The 12,941-nt window shown below is 54.4% G+C and overlaps 1 long non-coding RNA gene across 7 annotated transcripts in view; it reads left to right on the top strand.

The window, feature by feature from the left end:
• Positions 1 to 12,941, top strand: part of LOC116577109 — a 161,852-nt gene that overhangs the window by 144,250 nt on the left and 4,661 nt on the right. For 4 of the 7 annotated variants that reach the window (XR_004280385.1, XR_004280388.1, XR_004280390.1 and 1 more), the window contains exon 3: positions 878 to 3,674. This is a non-coding gene — a long non-coding RNA (uncharacterized LOC116577109). Of the gene's footprint in view, positions 1 to 877; positions 3,675 to 12,941 lie in introns of those variants that run through there. The other 3 variants (XR_004280387.1, XR_004280391.1, XR_004280389.1) reach the window with 3 other exon arrangements.

Genomic DNA, 12,941 nt, shown 5'->3' with positions numbered 1-12,941 from the left:
ACAGCGTCTCACCCGGAGTGGTCCTGGGGAATGGATGTATCCGCAGGCGTCCACGTTGTTCCTTGGGGGTGGACGGAGCTTGTCGCAGTCCAGAGGCCTGGATTATTCGTGTCTGGGAGTAGGCCCTTTGTTTGCCTCACTGGGCCCCATCAATCTTCAAATGGGGACGTCCCCTGAGGGCATTTGGTGGCACTAACTCTATTGGCCCCTCGGCAATGGGGAATCACAGGGGGTGGTGGGAAGTCAGGAAAGTACATGGAGCCCAAGTCCGTCTTCGCTTCTTTGCCGTCAACATTTGGAAAGCAAACGTGTTAAGCTGAGTCTTCCCGTTTCCTCCAAGGGACCCCATCAGTTCTGGATAATTTCCTAATTCGTTGTTAAGGGATTTGGGAGAACAGACAGAAGTCCCCGCTCAAGTGGGCATTAGGATAGGGACCAGACCCTTGCCGTCCTGTACTGAGAACACCGGCAGCCTCTGTGCCTCAGTTTTCCCGTCTATAAAGTGGGTCACCTAACACCTCCATGCTCCCTGCGTCAAATCTCACGGACGACGTCGTGATGGGCTGGAAAACAAGCCTGCGGTTCCTCTGGGATGGTTGGGTTCAGCGCTTTGCTTTTGTGTGTCTAAGTCAGCTGTCTGGTATAGCGGTGAGATGCGTGTGGAGGGTTCCTGGAGGGAATTCAGTGTAGGGGACGTATAAACAGGCCTTCCTTTTTTTTTTTTTTTTTCTTTCTCTGTCTTAGCGCAAATAGTGATTTTTGCACTGTGGTATCTGTTCACCGGCTAGACCGTTACGCGCTAAGGACAGGAGAGTCTAGCTCACTGCGGAAAGGGAGGAGGCAGAACCTAACTCTGATGCTGTGTTTCGGTCTACAGGCCCGGCAAGGGAAAGCGGCTAAGGACCGCTCTGTCTCGCTCGCCGTTCTCACCAGGAAGCTAGCGGGAGCCAAGCTCTACCATCGCCACCTTGCAAAGGACCCGGCTAAGATGGGACCATCTCTTAAGAGGCAAGAGCTCTGGATCTGATTAAGAATTCTTGCTTTGGAGAATGAAGAAACTTGTGGATTTGAGAAGACGTTGAAGGAGAAAGCAAAGACCCTTGCACCGAGGAGAGAAGTCTGTGGACGGCCCCGTGTGCGCCGGACGTGACCTCCGGCCGGACGACTCAGCATCATCGCAGACCTTGCCGTTCCTCCTTGTGGAAAGCGTTTCCTCTGCCGCGGCTGCCCCTCCGTCTCCCCTGCCCCCAGTGCCCGGAAACCGAAAGGCTTTTCCACCACACCCTCGCCGGCCCCCCAGCTCCCGCGTCTGCTGTGCCTTTGGACTCGGCAATTCGTGTTTGTTCCATTATCTTCCAGCCGGATACAGAGTGAATTGTTAACCACACTCAGGTCAAATGGGATTTTAATTTTTGTTCCTGTTCCTTCTGAAGAAGCCGATGTTTGTGTTGCTATGTGAGCAGCACCGGCGTCAAATGTCCTCTTGCTTCTTGGGGGATCCGGGCCCTCGGATTCCAGAGCGATGCAGGTCAGGGCAGAAGTTCTTTGGGACCTCAGAGGTCAGGGACCCTGGAGGGGGCTCCTGTAGGGGCGTTGGGGTCCTCCATGTCCAGCTTTCTCTGCTTGGATCCCACATAGGTATTTGTCTGGAAGCGCCAAAAAATGAATGCTGTGGTCTCTTCTCTCTCTCTCTCTCTTTTTTTTTAAATCTCATTTTGATGTATAATTGACATAGCATTCTATCCGTTTCCCAGCTGTCTTCTGTTGACACAGACGCGCCACCAGCTGTGAAGACCCTTCTCTCAGATGGCAGTCGGAGCCCGTGCCAGCGCCTGGTGCGGCATCACAGGCCGTCTAACGACCAGAGCTGGTGTGTCTATTGTCGACCCTCTTTGCCCCCGAGGACACTCCTGACGGCCGGTCGGGCCCCTCGAGACACGAGTCCTGTTTGCTCCTTCCCTCCAGAGCCGCCGTGCCCATTCTAGAGTCTGAAAACCCTTCTAGAGTCTACCTTGTCTCGGTCGCAGGACCAACAACGTCCATTTGTTCTCCTGCTAACGCAAACGGACGGCTTGCCTTTGTGGAAGGAATTAAGGCCATACGCGGCGACCTTCTCCTCGTTGTAGTGATGTGTTTCTGTGACCCCGGAGCGATGTCCCTGTCTGGTCACTGGAGCAGTGGCATCCTTCCTGGCCTCTCAGAGTCCCCACAAAATGAGCGAGGACAGCCTCCCGAGGCCGTGTCCTGCTGTTGAACTATAAGTCTTGTTTGTGGGCTTTGGTCTTCCTTGAGGCGCACACAGGTTCGTCGTCCTGGTTAGAGTCCTTGGGGTTTCAAGGAACAGAGACCCTCTTAGATCACCCCCATTCACGTGGGTTTATTCCAAGCTGCTCTGGAAGTAAGGTAGACAGGACCAGTCCACCCAGCCACTGCACAGCGAGGCCTTTCTAGAAGCCTGAAGCCATTCGAAACATCCATTCTCTAGACGGTTTCTAGGAACAGCAAGAGCTCTTGACGCCATGTCATTCTGATTATCTGCTCAGCAGTAGGGCGCACTGCTCCTGATTCTAGAATTCTCCACTGATGATGAGCTAAGAGTGCTAGCTGTCCCAGTTTGCCCCGGACTGAGAGATGTCTGGGGACACACGACTTCCACTGATAAACTTGGGACAGTCCTGGGCATACCAGAACAATTGGCCACCCTCCTGGGTGGCTTGATGACATCGCGTCTGCTGTGTTATCTGCCGTAGCTCGCTGATGCTCTTAAGAGGCCTGGCCAGCTGCCATCAGAGCCACAACGTCTGGCCACATTGTTGACCACTGGGCAGCCTACAGATGGAGGCATTGGCTCAAGCACCCAGTCCTGACCACGTCAGGTGTTTGCCGGGTGGTAGGGTGGCATGATACTGAATTACAACCTGGGGACAATGAACCAGCTGAGACCACGTCCTTCAGAAGAGGGGCTGTGGATAGTGGAGACGGGAGCCACGCAGGGTATCAGGGATTCCTCGCCAACACAGTCCTACTCCAAATAGGTGAAGCTCATAACCTTCCTTGGTAAGGACAGAGCAGTTCATTCGGAGACAAAAACTCCCACAGCCACTGGGGAACCAGACTACGCCTGTCTCAGAGACATGCACGTACCATGGAGAATGAGCCAAAAAGAAAACTCTGCGTCTTTGCTAGAGAGAGAGTAAGAGCTAAAACTGTCGAGATGGGTTTGTCTAGGGAGTGAAGGAGTTGGCTGGAGAACCTCCTGAAATTCCTTTGAACTCTAGGATTCTTTGAAATATTGAAGGGCGTGTCAGTGTGACCTAAGTGTGTGCTTTTCCTCCAAAGCTCACCTCCGAGTTCTACCCCAATCCTGTTGAATAGGACCTCCCAGCTCCCTCTTCCCTCTCCAGACACTGACCTTATCTGGGATAAGGGAGCGGAGCTTGGTGGTCGTGGTCGTGGTCGTGGGCGGTGGAGGAGGACGGGAAGGTTGTACCTGCCCAACTTTTGGTGTTCTTGACAAGTAAGAACAATCTGAAGGCAAATTACAGGTTCTTTTCGGGTTAGTCAAAGCCAGGCTCTCGGGATTGCATGCCATCCCGAAGCTGTTGCTTCTTGTCAGGGGATCAGGCTTCCATCTTTTCTGCTGAAAGACGGGCGTGAGCGTCTGCGGTGTTGGAACGCGAGCCTGCGGCTCATCCTACACCCCCTCCCCCCCCGCCCCCGCATGCTGTGACCACACAGGGGGGTCATTGCCTGCTAAGGTAGAGACGTGCATGCAAACGTCGAGAAACCCGACTCTTATTACCCCTGTGCGAAGATTGAGATCCCCCGTGCACCTGAGACTTTGCCCCTTGTTCTGACTCTGTGCCTTCGCTGCTGGTGGAGAAAGGCCAGCCCAGCACGTTAGGCACCGCTTTTCTTTTTAAAAAGATGAACTCATTTCAGACGTACCCTTCCTTCATGGCCCACGTACCGTCTTGGGTTCCAGAAGTCTCACTGTTGTGCCAAAGGCAACCGTCTCCTCTTCCTCTCTTGTCCTATCTTATCCGCAGAGGACCCCAGAATCCCAGAGTTCAAGGTGGTCTAAAAGCATCACGTTTTTCTAGATTTACCTCTGACTGAGGCAGGAATCATCTGACGAGGGATCGCCCAGGCCTGGGGGAGGCAGCGTTTTTGGCGGAGTGGGGGAGGGACGAGAGAGGGTGAGGGGGGGATGACATTCTGCCCCATAGCGGAAGCCGTGGGATTGTGAAGAGCAGTTCATGGGCTGCCTAGAGACCATGAACGTCAACTTCCCAATGAGATTCTGAGGCAGGTGCGCTGTCCCCACCCCCCACCCCAGCGTGGATCGGTCTCTTAATTTCAATCCAGGGTGACTTCTGCTGATAAAAAGCGCAGAGTGGGGAGATGAGGAAATCTGAGATTTTGTCTCCGAAAGCCCCTCGTCTTCTTTGCTTCCCCGTAAAACGGAGGAGTCGGGCCACGTGGTCCCTGAAGCCTCTTGGGTCTCTGACTGCCGCAGCGCCGTCTTCGCTCCCTGAGCCCGTGACCTGAAGCTTTGCTGGGTTTTGCTCCCTGTGCGAAGAGTAAATCAGGTGTTGCCCAAGGTATGGAGGAAAGGCATGTCATCTGTGCGCTGAGGGCGCTCCTCTTACACGGATCCGTTACGAACGTAACCTCAAGTTAGGGCCCCGTCCCGGGATTTTGCTCGGGATTTCCTGTGAGATTGCCCCGTCGCATCAAAGCTTTACCCACAGGGACCTGTTATCCTCTTCAAAGGGCCCCCCAAACTCCAGTGTTGATGGAGAAATAGAAGGTTCTAATGGTGAAGTATGGTCCTCTGCTCAGGGGAATGTGGTTTACAGGGCATAAGGGTGACCTTGGGAATGGCCACTGATGTTGGACAAGACCCTCGCGCGAGGCTGGTGGGAAGCAGGGCTGGGTTCCCCCGCCTATGCTTCTGAATAAGACCTTCCATGATCAGGCTGGCAAGAGCTCTGAACCCCGGGGTCTGGAAGTCTGTCCTCTAGTCCTACCTTAACCTCAGCCCCAAGGCCCTTTCCTGTGGTCTCAGTCTTCTCATCCACGAACTGGGAGAGGGAAGCGGAAGTGGGCGGTGCAGGTGATCCTCTAGGATCCCTCCCATGGGTCAAGTTCTGAGCCCCGCCTGACCCCGCTGAGGCCTGCCTGTTCTCTGACAAGTAGCTCTTCTCCCTTTGCCTTCGGCGGCACAAGCCGAAAGCAGGGCTGTCCCGGGAAGTCCATTACCAAAGAATACTTCAAAGCTGTTTGCACTCGTCAGTCGCACTGAACTCGAGTTTGTTGAGGCAGAAGGCAAATAGACATCTAGACTGATGGCGGACACAGGGAAGGGGCTGCTCTCTGCCGGGGTGACCGAGGGGGAAGGGAGCTGCCTGTCGTTCTGACCAAGGAATAAAAACCGGGGGCTCTGCGTGGCTGCAACTGGAGGGGATTTATGAGTTTGCTTAGGGAAAGGCAAATATTAAGTCTTAAGTTGACCCGTCCTGGGACCTGCCTCTTGGCTTTTGTATGCCGTCCGGCACCGATCACTGTGTACTTCGGGTTATCAAGTTCTGTCACAGGGTTTTGGTCGTGCGGTTTTGTTTTAATTGTTTCCCGTGTCCTTCTTCTTTCCTCCCTCCTTTGCCTGCCTCCCCTGCTGTTACTGCCACTCAGGGCTGGGTTTTAAAGAGATAGGGAAGGCAGAGTGTGGAAGACATGTTGTCACGTTGTCCTGTTCCCAAAGCTGGCTGCATTTGGGCTTCCGCTGGCTTCGGAATGGCCCACCTGCCGGGGTGGAGGCTGGGGACCAGGTGGTCCTCGCGGGTCCCCCTCTGCCCTTGGCCCTGAACATAAATCTGGGCATCGGAAAAAGATAGGCATCACCTGTTTAGCTGTAACCTTTCCTTCCTATGTGACTGTTGGTGCTGAACAGCGGCTGGTGACCTCAGCCAGATGTCCTGCGGGATGAGCCGCTGAGGATAGTGCCGGGAACGCTAACTGGGGTCTGACCAGGGCCGGTCACCATCCAGGGAGCGAAATGTCCCGACCAAAGGGGCTGGACAGGCACCTGGTCTCCCCAGTTTCCAAGTATGAGCTTCAATGAAGTTAAACTACATGGAATGTTTTTTTTTTTTAAATATTCAATTTAATTTTTTTGACAGTCAAGAGAGAGAGGGCGCAAGCAGGGGGAGAGGCAGGCAGAGGGAGAGGGAGAAGCAGGCCCTCCACCAATCAGGGAGTCCGATGCAGGCCTTGATCCCAGGACCCTGGGATCCTGACCTGAGCCAAAGGCAGACGCTTAACCGACTGAGCCACCCAGGCGCCCCTATATGGAACATTCTTTACTCCTTGCCTCAAGCGTCCTTAGTCCAAAGCCAATCTGTCCTGAAGCACTGCAGTTCCTGGGGTCCTTGGACCTCATGGGTGGGGCTTGCTAATACCCACCACTATGGGGTCCGGCCCACAGGGCACCCTAAGTGCCTGGTGACCTTGGCAACGGTCCACAGAGGGTGCACCATACGGGCCAGTTCAGGATATCATGGCTCACCCACACTCCTCTTGTAGCCAAGAGTTGGGAATGTTCTGGAATTGCTTAATTAAGAAAGTTCTTTTCACATTCCAGTGGTGATTTTTGATTGAACTCAGCATGATTTTTAATCCTCTGGCAATTCTTCCTATATGTGTCTATGTTTAAAAAGGTCAATGCTGGGTACCCAGGCTACTGAAGTCCTACTAGTCCTTCAAGGCCCGGCTCCCAGTCTCTCTTCTCTGGGACGCCTTCCTGAATTCCCTCTTTCCTCTTGACCAGGTACATGTTCTTTTAATGCATCTGGCGTGGGATGGGCACTCAAAAAATGCTCACCCCTCCTCCCTAGACCACAGTACTTTTCATACGGCATTCACTGTGCTTACACTGAACTTGTTTTCAGTACCCCCTTCTCCCCAGCCCTCCCTCCCCTTCCCCCCCTACCCTATGGAAAGCAGGATCACTCCTCGTACATGGAAAATTATTCCTGAGATGCCCACCCGTGGTCATGGTCACGTGACAGGCACCGTGATTGACATTTAATTCTCAGAAAACAAAATCACATGGATCAATCACTTGGACCAAGTCTTACCTGGGAGGGTTGGGATCGAAACCAAGGTCATTAAGGGGCCTCGAGTTCAGAGCTCTTCAGTTACAGCTTGGCAGTTTCAACAAGGGGGATGGACAAGAGAGATGTTGGGTTGACTTTCCCTGCTCATGACCTGTGGCCGCGTGTCCTACCACATTTGCCAGTTTCTTGTTTGCCCTTTATTCACCAATAAAGTGTTTTCTGAACAGTGGAGAAAATGTACTTGTGGCTGGATGGATGGCTTTCCCTGCAGAAGCCTTTCTTGAAATAGCACGCGTCTGTTTTTATGCTCATTATTTGAGAGCTGGGGTCATTTTTAAGGTCGGAATGAGAAATTTAAACTCAGAAGTTTAGGTCAAAATTTCTGAAGAACTTAACAGCGTGTAATAGGGGAAACACAGAAGGGAAGAAAAGCCCATGTAGGAGATGTTCCCTGCCTTCAGAATCTTACGCACTGTCTTTGTTGCATTTGCCAGATCTGCTGTTTGTTAGGGTTCCTGGAGAATCTGGATGGATGCTGCTTCCTGCCTTTCACCCCAGTACAAACTCTCCCAGTAAGTTACAGGCAGAGAAGATGGAGAGTGATGGGCAGATCTCCTGCAGATCTCCTACCCGGAGACAGAAGGCAAGGACATAAGAGGGGTCACTCAAAATCAAGCAGGCTCCGGGAAAGAGGGTCTCTTCCCATGTGCTGATTAACCACCCTTCTCTGATTAACCGGGAGCATAGAAAGGAAAAGGGAGCCACGGAGATACGGGTGGGAGGTCCACCTTCTTTGGGAAGAAGGGAAGAACTCAAAGTACCTCCCATCTCCTCACGTTGTACAAACCAGTAGAATCGGAGTTTTGGACAGAGGGGGTGCCCTCTGTGGGCTGCGGTCACCAGCACCAGTTTCAAACAGAGAGATCATAGGACATTCGGCCAAGAAAGCTCAGGCAATCCAGGACGGAACACGTCCCGTGTTCTAGAGTGCTTTACAATTTCACAGCTCCTCGCTCGAATCTCACAGCCCTTCATGAAAGGTATTGAGACCTCGTTGTTACAGATGAGGACACGAAGCTGAGGGGGTCCGTGACTCGCCGGGGAACACACCCCGTCCTCCACACCCTGTTCCGCTTTCTCCACCGAAATCTCCGGAGGGACAGGAAATGCAAGCCGTATCAGTCCCAGTCTGCTACTGTAACAAAACACCCCAGACCTCGGAGTCTTTCCCATTCACACCTCGGTGGTTCGGGAAGAGGTGGGGGTGGGTCCAGAGGACTCTTTTTTGTGCAAAAATTGAGGGACTCTGGTGACCATCTTAGGACGCAGTGACCTTCAAGAGAGGCTAGCTGGACCGGCCTCTGGCTCCAGACCAGCTCGGCCGGAACCATCCTGCTCAATCTAGCCATGAGACCTCTAGGGAGTACCGTTGCCTCCCTGGGCCTCAGTTTCCTTCTCTTCACATTGCTCTGTGGGGCTCCGTGGGGGCTCCGTGGGCCTGTAGGCAAGACCCTGCGCACGGTGCCAGCAACTCCGCACTCAGGCAGTGCGCCCTCTGTACGCTAGACACGGAGCCCCGTGGCCCGTCTGCCGTGACTCTTGGCTCAGATGTTCTCCGTGCCTGGACAGGAAGAGAAACTTCCAGTGTGCGCTCCGTCCCCGCATCAGGCTTCCCCTGATGCGCCAGGGCGTCGCTGATTCCCTCTGACTGCAAGCAAGCTCTTTGGGCTGTTGGGTTTGTTCTGGGGAGAGAGCTGAGCTGCTGGCCGGGAGTACGGATGGGGGTGATGTCTGGACCCTGACTCTGGGAGCAGTGATCGCCTTCCCACCCCCCATGCACGCTCAACGCCACATTCTCTTTGGCCCTCTCGGATGCCAGTCCCACTTTTCCTCCCAAAGGCCACGTTCTCTCCAGACTGCCTGGAGCCCCTACCGTCCACGGGGCCCCTACCAATACCCCATTAGACACCCACCTTGGGTAATTGAGGCCCGTCCTTTGGCCTCTTCCCCGGGGAGCCGAGAGAAGAGCTGATTTCCCAAGCCCAGCAGGCTTCTCCCCGTTTCCACCCCTGGAGTTCCCATCACACCCTTCTTCGCTGCGGGCCAGCCAGCGCCCCTCTCCCTCGGACCCCGGGCTGGGCGTGGGTTCTCATAGCCGGGAGACCTCGGTGCCCCAAGATTCCAGCGGCAGCTCTGGCTGTTCGGTTGCTGGCTCTCCTGGCACCGCTGGAGAGTGGAAAAGCTGGTCTGTTTACAGGACATGGGGCCAGCACAGCATTAAAAACTCAGGAGCAAATAAGACGTTGTAAACAAATTTCCTTTCCAGTAAGGATCACTCCTCCCCGCTCCCGCCCGCCGCCCTGCACCACGCACCATTTTTCTCATATGTTTGGATAAACTTTCATCCTGTGCAATTACCATTCCCAGGGAGGGGCCGTCTATTTCCGCTGGCTATTTATTTTGATTTTGACCATTCCCCTGCCTTTCGAGCATCACACACCTAATAGGAAAGAAAATAAGCTCCCTATCGGGGCCCAGGGAGCAGCCCTTCCCTCCCCGCCCCTGTCCGCTGGAGCGTTCCCCCGCACCCTCGCCTTCTGACTTCACCTCCTGGTGTAGACGTGGTGGATGGTTGGTGCTAGCCGGACGCCATGCTCCTCTCGCAGAGCTGGAAGCAGGGTGGAGGCGAGGAGGGAGCAGGGGAGGAGGTGAGACATGGTTTCACAGAGAAGCTGGAACAGATACAAAGGGGTTGTGTGGGGGTGACCGTCTCCCCGCAGAGGCTCTTCTGCACGAGTCCCCCTCGTGATGAGTTTTTGTGCGAGCGGAAAGACATTGAGCTCAGGTTTCCTGACCCCAGCAGGTAGCTTATTGTAAAACAGTTCATCCAGAGGGGGAGAAAACCTTGTTTCAGCATTTTCTTAATTTTTTTTTCTTTTTCTTTTTTTGGGGGGGGGGTGGGGGGTCCAAGCCAGATTCGTAAGAAAGGAGATAGAAATCATTTTTTATTTTTTATTATTTTTGCTCCCCCCACCCCACCTGGGCTCTGAACTCTGAACATGAGATCAGACGAAAACAAAACAAAACAACAAAAACCCAATTCCCTCCCCCCACCAAACAGTTCTGAACAATGCTTATTCTTGCTTATAAACGCACTGCGTGATGAAGGGCCCCATCTGCCTATCTCAAACTATCCCTCTGGTCTCCGCATTGCCCCTCTGCCCTCTGTCTTCCTTCCGTGTTGGATGGAGGAGGTGCGCCCCCCGCTATGCCGTTAGCTGTGCGCGCTGGTTATCCCCACTTCCTGGGTAAGTTCACTTTCTAATTGGCTCGCCTTTGCCCAATAGCATGAATTGGCATTCTTGGAGGTGCTGAATTTAGGGAGGCCGTGAAAGACAGGGTGGCGTGACTCACGGACAAGTCACGGAATCCGTTTGACTTCAGATTCCTTCGGATTTAACTCCGTGGAGGCACCAAGAAGTGGCCTGGGGTGGAGGGCAGGGTCTGCTACCTCCCACCACTTCCCCATGAGCCCCCCAGCTTCCTCCGTTCTTCCTGACTGGCCCCCCAACACCCTTCTTCCAAAGACGTCCTAGAGCAGCTGTCCCAGGGTCCGCGACCAAGCCCCGATGGGCTTGGTCACCTGGGTTAGGAGTCGGTGGCAGGTTGGAGGGGGGAGCTGGACGCCCCCTCTGATGTGGGCCTTCTTCACGGCCCTGTCTTCTGAGGGGCTGATGGGTGTGAGTCTTGGGCCAGAGGGCAGAAGGGCCTTCTGGCTGACATCAGAATGATTCTGGGCGTGCGCGTGGACGGGTGAAACGAACGGGACCGTGTACGGTGCCTGGATTCGGAAAACATCCCACTCCTCCCGTGATGGGTTTGTCAGAGCTTTGGGTGAACGTTTCCAGAATGGAGGAGAAATGTGTCAGGATCCACGCCCGGTCTGGTTCCCCGGGCCCCTTGAGAGCACCCAGAGACTGACTTAATGCAGCCTCGTATTCCACAATCTGATGTGGTAGGGGAGAGCCGGCAGTCCTTGTCCTCAGACCTCGGATCTGGGAACGCTGAGGTCCGGGTGGGTCCGTGGGGCGGCAAGCTAACGGTGAGCGTGGGTGGGGGTGGGCCTCTGAGCCCCCGCCTGGAACAGGACCCCTTGGGTGCCGCCTCCAAGGGCAGATGCAGGGAGAGGAGGCCCGAGAACATGTCTGAGGTGCCTGGCGGGGAGGAGGGCTCCAGCCCAGGCCAAGTGCTGCAGAGGAAAAACCCATCCGTGGTGACCTTGCTCCTGCCGTCAGGGTTGGGCGCTCCTGGGTCAAAAATGCTTTGAGAAGAGGTGCTGGGGGTGGACCGGCCCTCCATGGGGGACGCCAGGCTCTCCGGGGAGGGGAGGACTTCATCCGGGCTGCCTCCCCATTCTCAGTTCCGCTCTATTTAGAACACTTTTTCTTTCTTTCTTTCTTTCTTTCTTTCTTTCTTTCTTTCTTTCTTTCTTTCTTTCTTTCTTTCTCTTTCTTTCTTTCTTTCTTTCTTTCTTTCTTTCTTTCTTTCTTTCTTTCTTTCTTTCGTGAAAAGCAGATTGCTGAGGAGGGAAGCAGCAGGCCAGCGGGGAAGATGATTCTGTGGTGTTTCCAGAATAGGGGGTGGAGAGTGGGGAGGCAGAGAGAGAGAGAGGCCGGGACTTAGCGCCTGCGAAGGGGCCCCATAGGCTTCTCCCCTTCCTCCGTCTCGCTCGGTCCATCACTCTTCTCCTCCAGCCCAGCAGCCCGACTCCAGACAGAGCTTAGGGAGGCCAGGTAGAAGCATCTCAAAGTTTCTACTTGTCCAGGTAAGACAGGCAGGCAGTGGTTTTCATTCCGTGCATCCAAGCGACAGAAACCACCCCCCTCCCCCATGGTAAATGTCCCCTTCTGTCCCATTGTGGAATGGGACAGAAGCAGGCCAGGCTGCCTGGGCGCAGGATCGCGAGTGATGAGATTCTTTTCTGGGAATGTGGGCCGCCTGGGTTCAGGGGGGTCCCAGAGCATCGTGGAGGTGCTCGCCAGCAAAGATGGCCAATGAGGCGGTTGACGTTTTGCTTTCAGACCTTGGTGAATCCTTCTTACCCCGCCCCCCTGCAAAGGGACAGCTGACTACAGATTAGGTCACTGCAGACTCTGGAAACCAGAAGTGGTGAGGTGGCCAAGGGGGTCTCTGAAAACAGTGTCTTTAAAAACCATTGCGCAATCACCCTGCATTCTCCTTAGTCTTTGCCTTGCAAGAGAAGCTTGGGGTCTGAGAAGTGACTCTCGTTGGTCCTACCTGTGGCTCGCTCTGGAGCCCCACGAGGCAGGCGGGTCTACCCCGTGGACTCCAAGTGGCATCCTGGTGTGACTTGTCTAGAGAATTCTTCTTGGAAATGGGTCATAGTCCTTCCCCTTCCCCGCCGAGGCAACTGTGAGGCCATGGCAATTGTTTTTCCAAAACTTTAGAAGCTGTGTGCTCTGGGACTTCATCTGTTGGGCTTCCTCATCGACAAGACCCTGATCATGTTGGTCTGGGGACCAGCGGTTGGCTTCCTGGTGAGGTCCTGGGAGCGCACAGCCATTAACGTCCAGCAGACGTTCAAATGCATGAGGTCCTATGTTCTCATCACCTGGTCAGCTGTCTGGCCCTCTAAGGCCCTACAGCGAGCTCCGATGTGTGTAGAAGCCGGGAGAACTTCTAAAAATCTTACGATGAACGGGACAGCCCCTCCCCCGACTACAAAGTATTATCCAGCCCCAAATATCGGTGGCGTTGGCCTTGAGAAGCTGTGTTTTAAATCCCTGCTGCGCGGTGGAACCG

The sequence above is a fragment of the Mustela erminea genome, chromosome 18, assembly GCF_009829155.1.
Source record: "Mustela erminea isolate mMusErm1 chromosome 18, mMusErm1.Pri, whole genome shotgun sequence".
In the NCBI taxonomy this organism is placed as follows: domain Eukaryota; kingdom Metazoa; phylum Chordata; class Mammalia; order Carnivora; family Mustelidae; genus Mustela; species Mustela erminea.
Note: the sequence above shows the minus strand (reverse complement) of the source record. Positions and strands in the feature narration are given on the sequence as shown.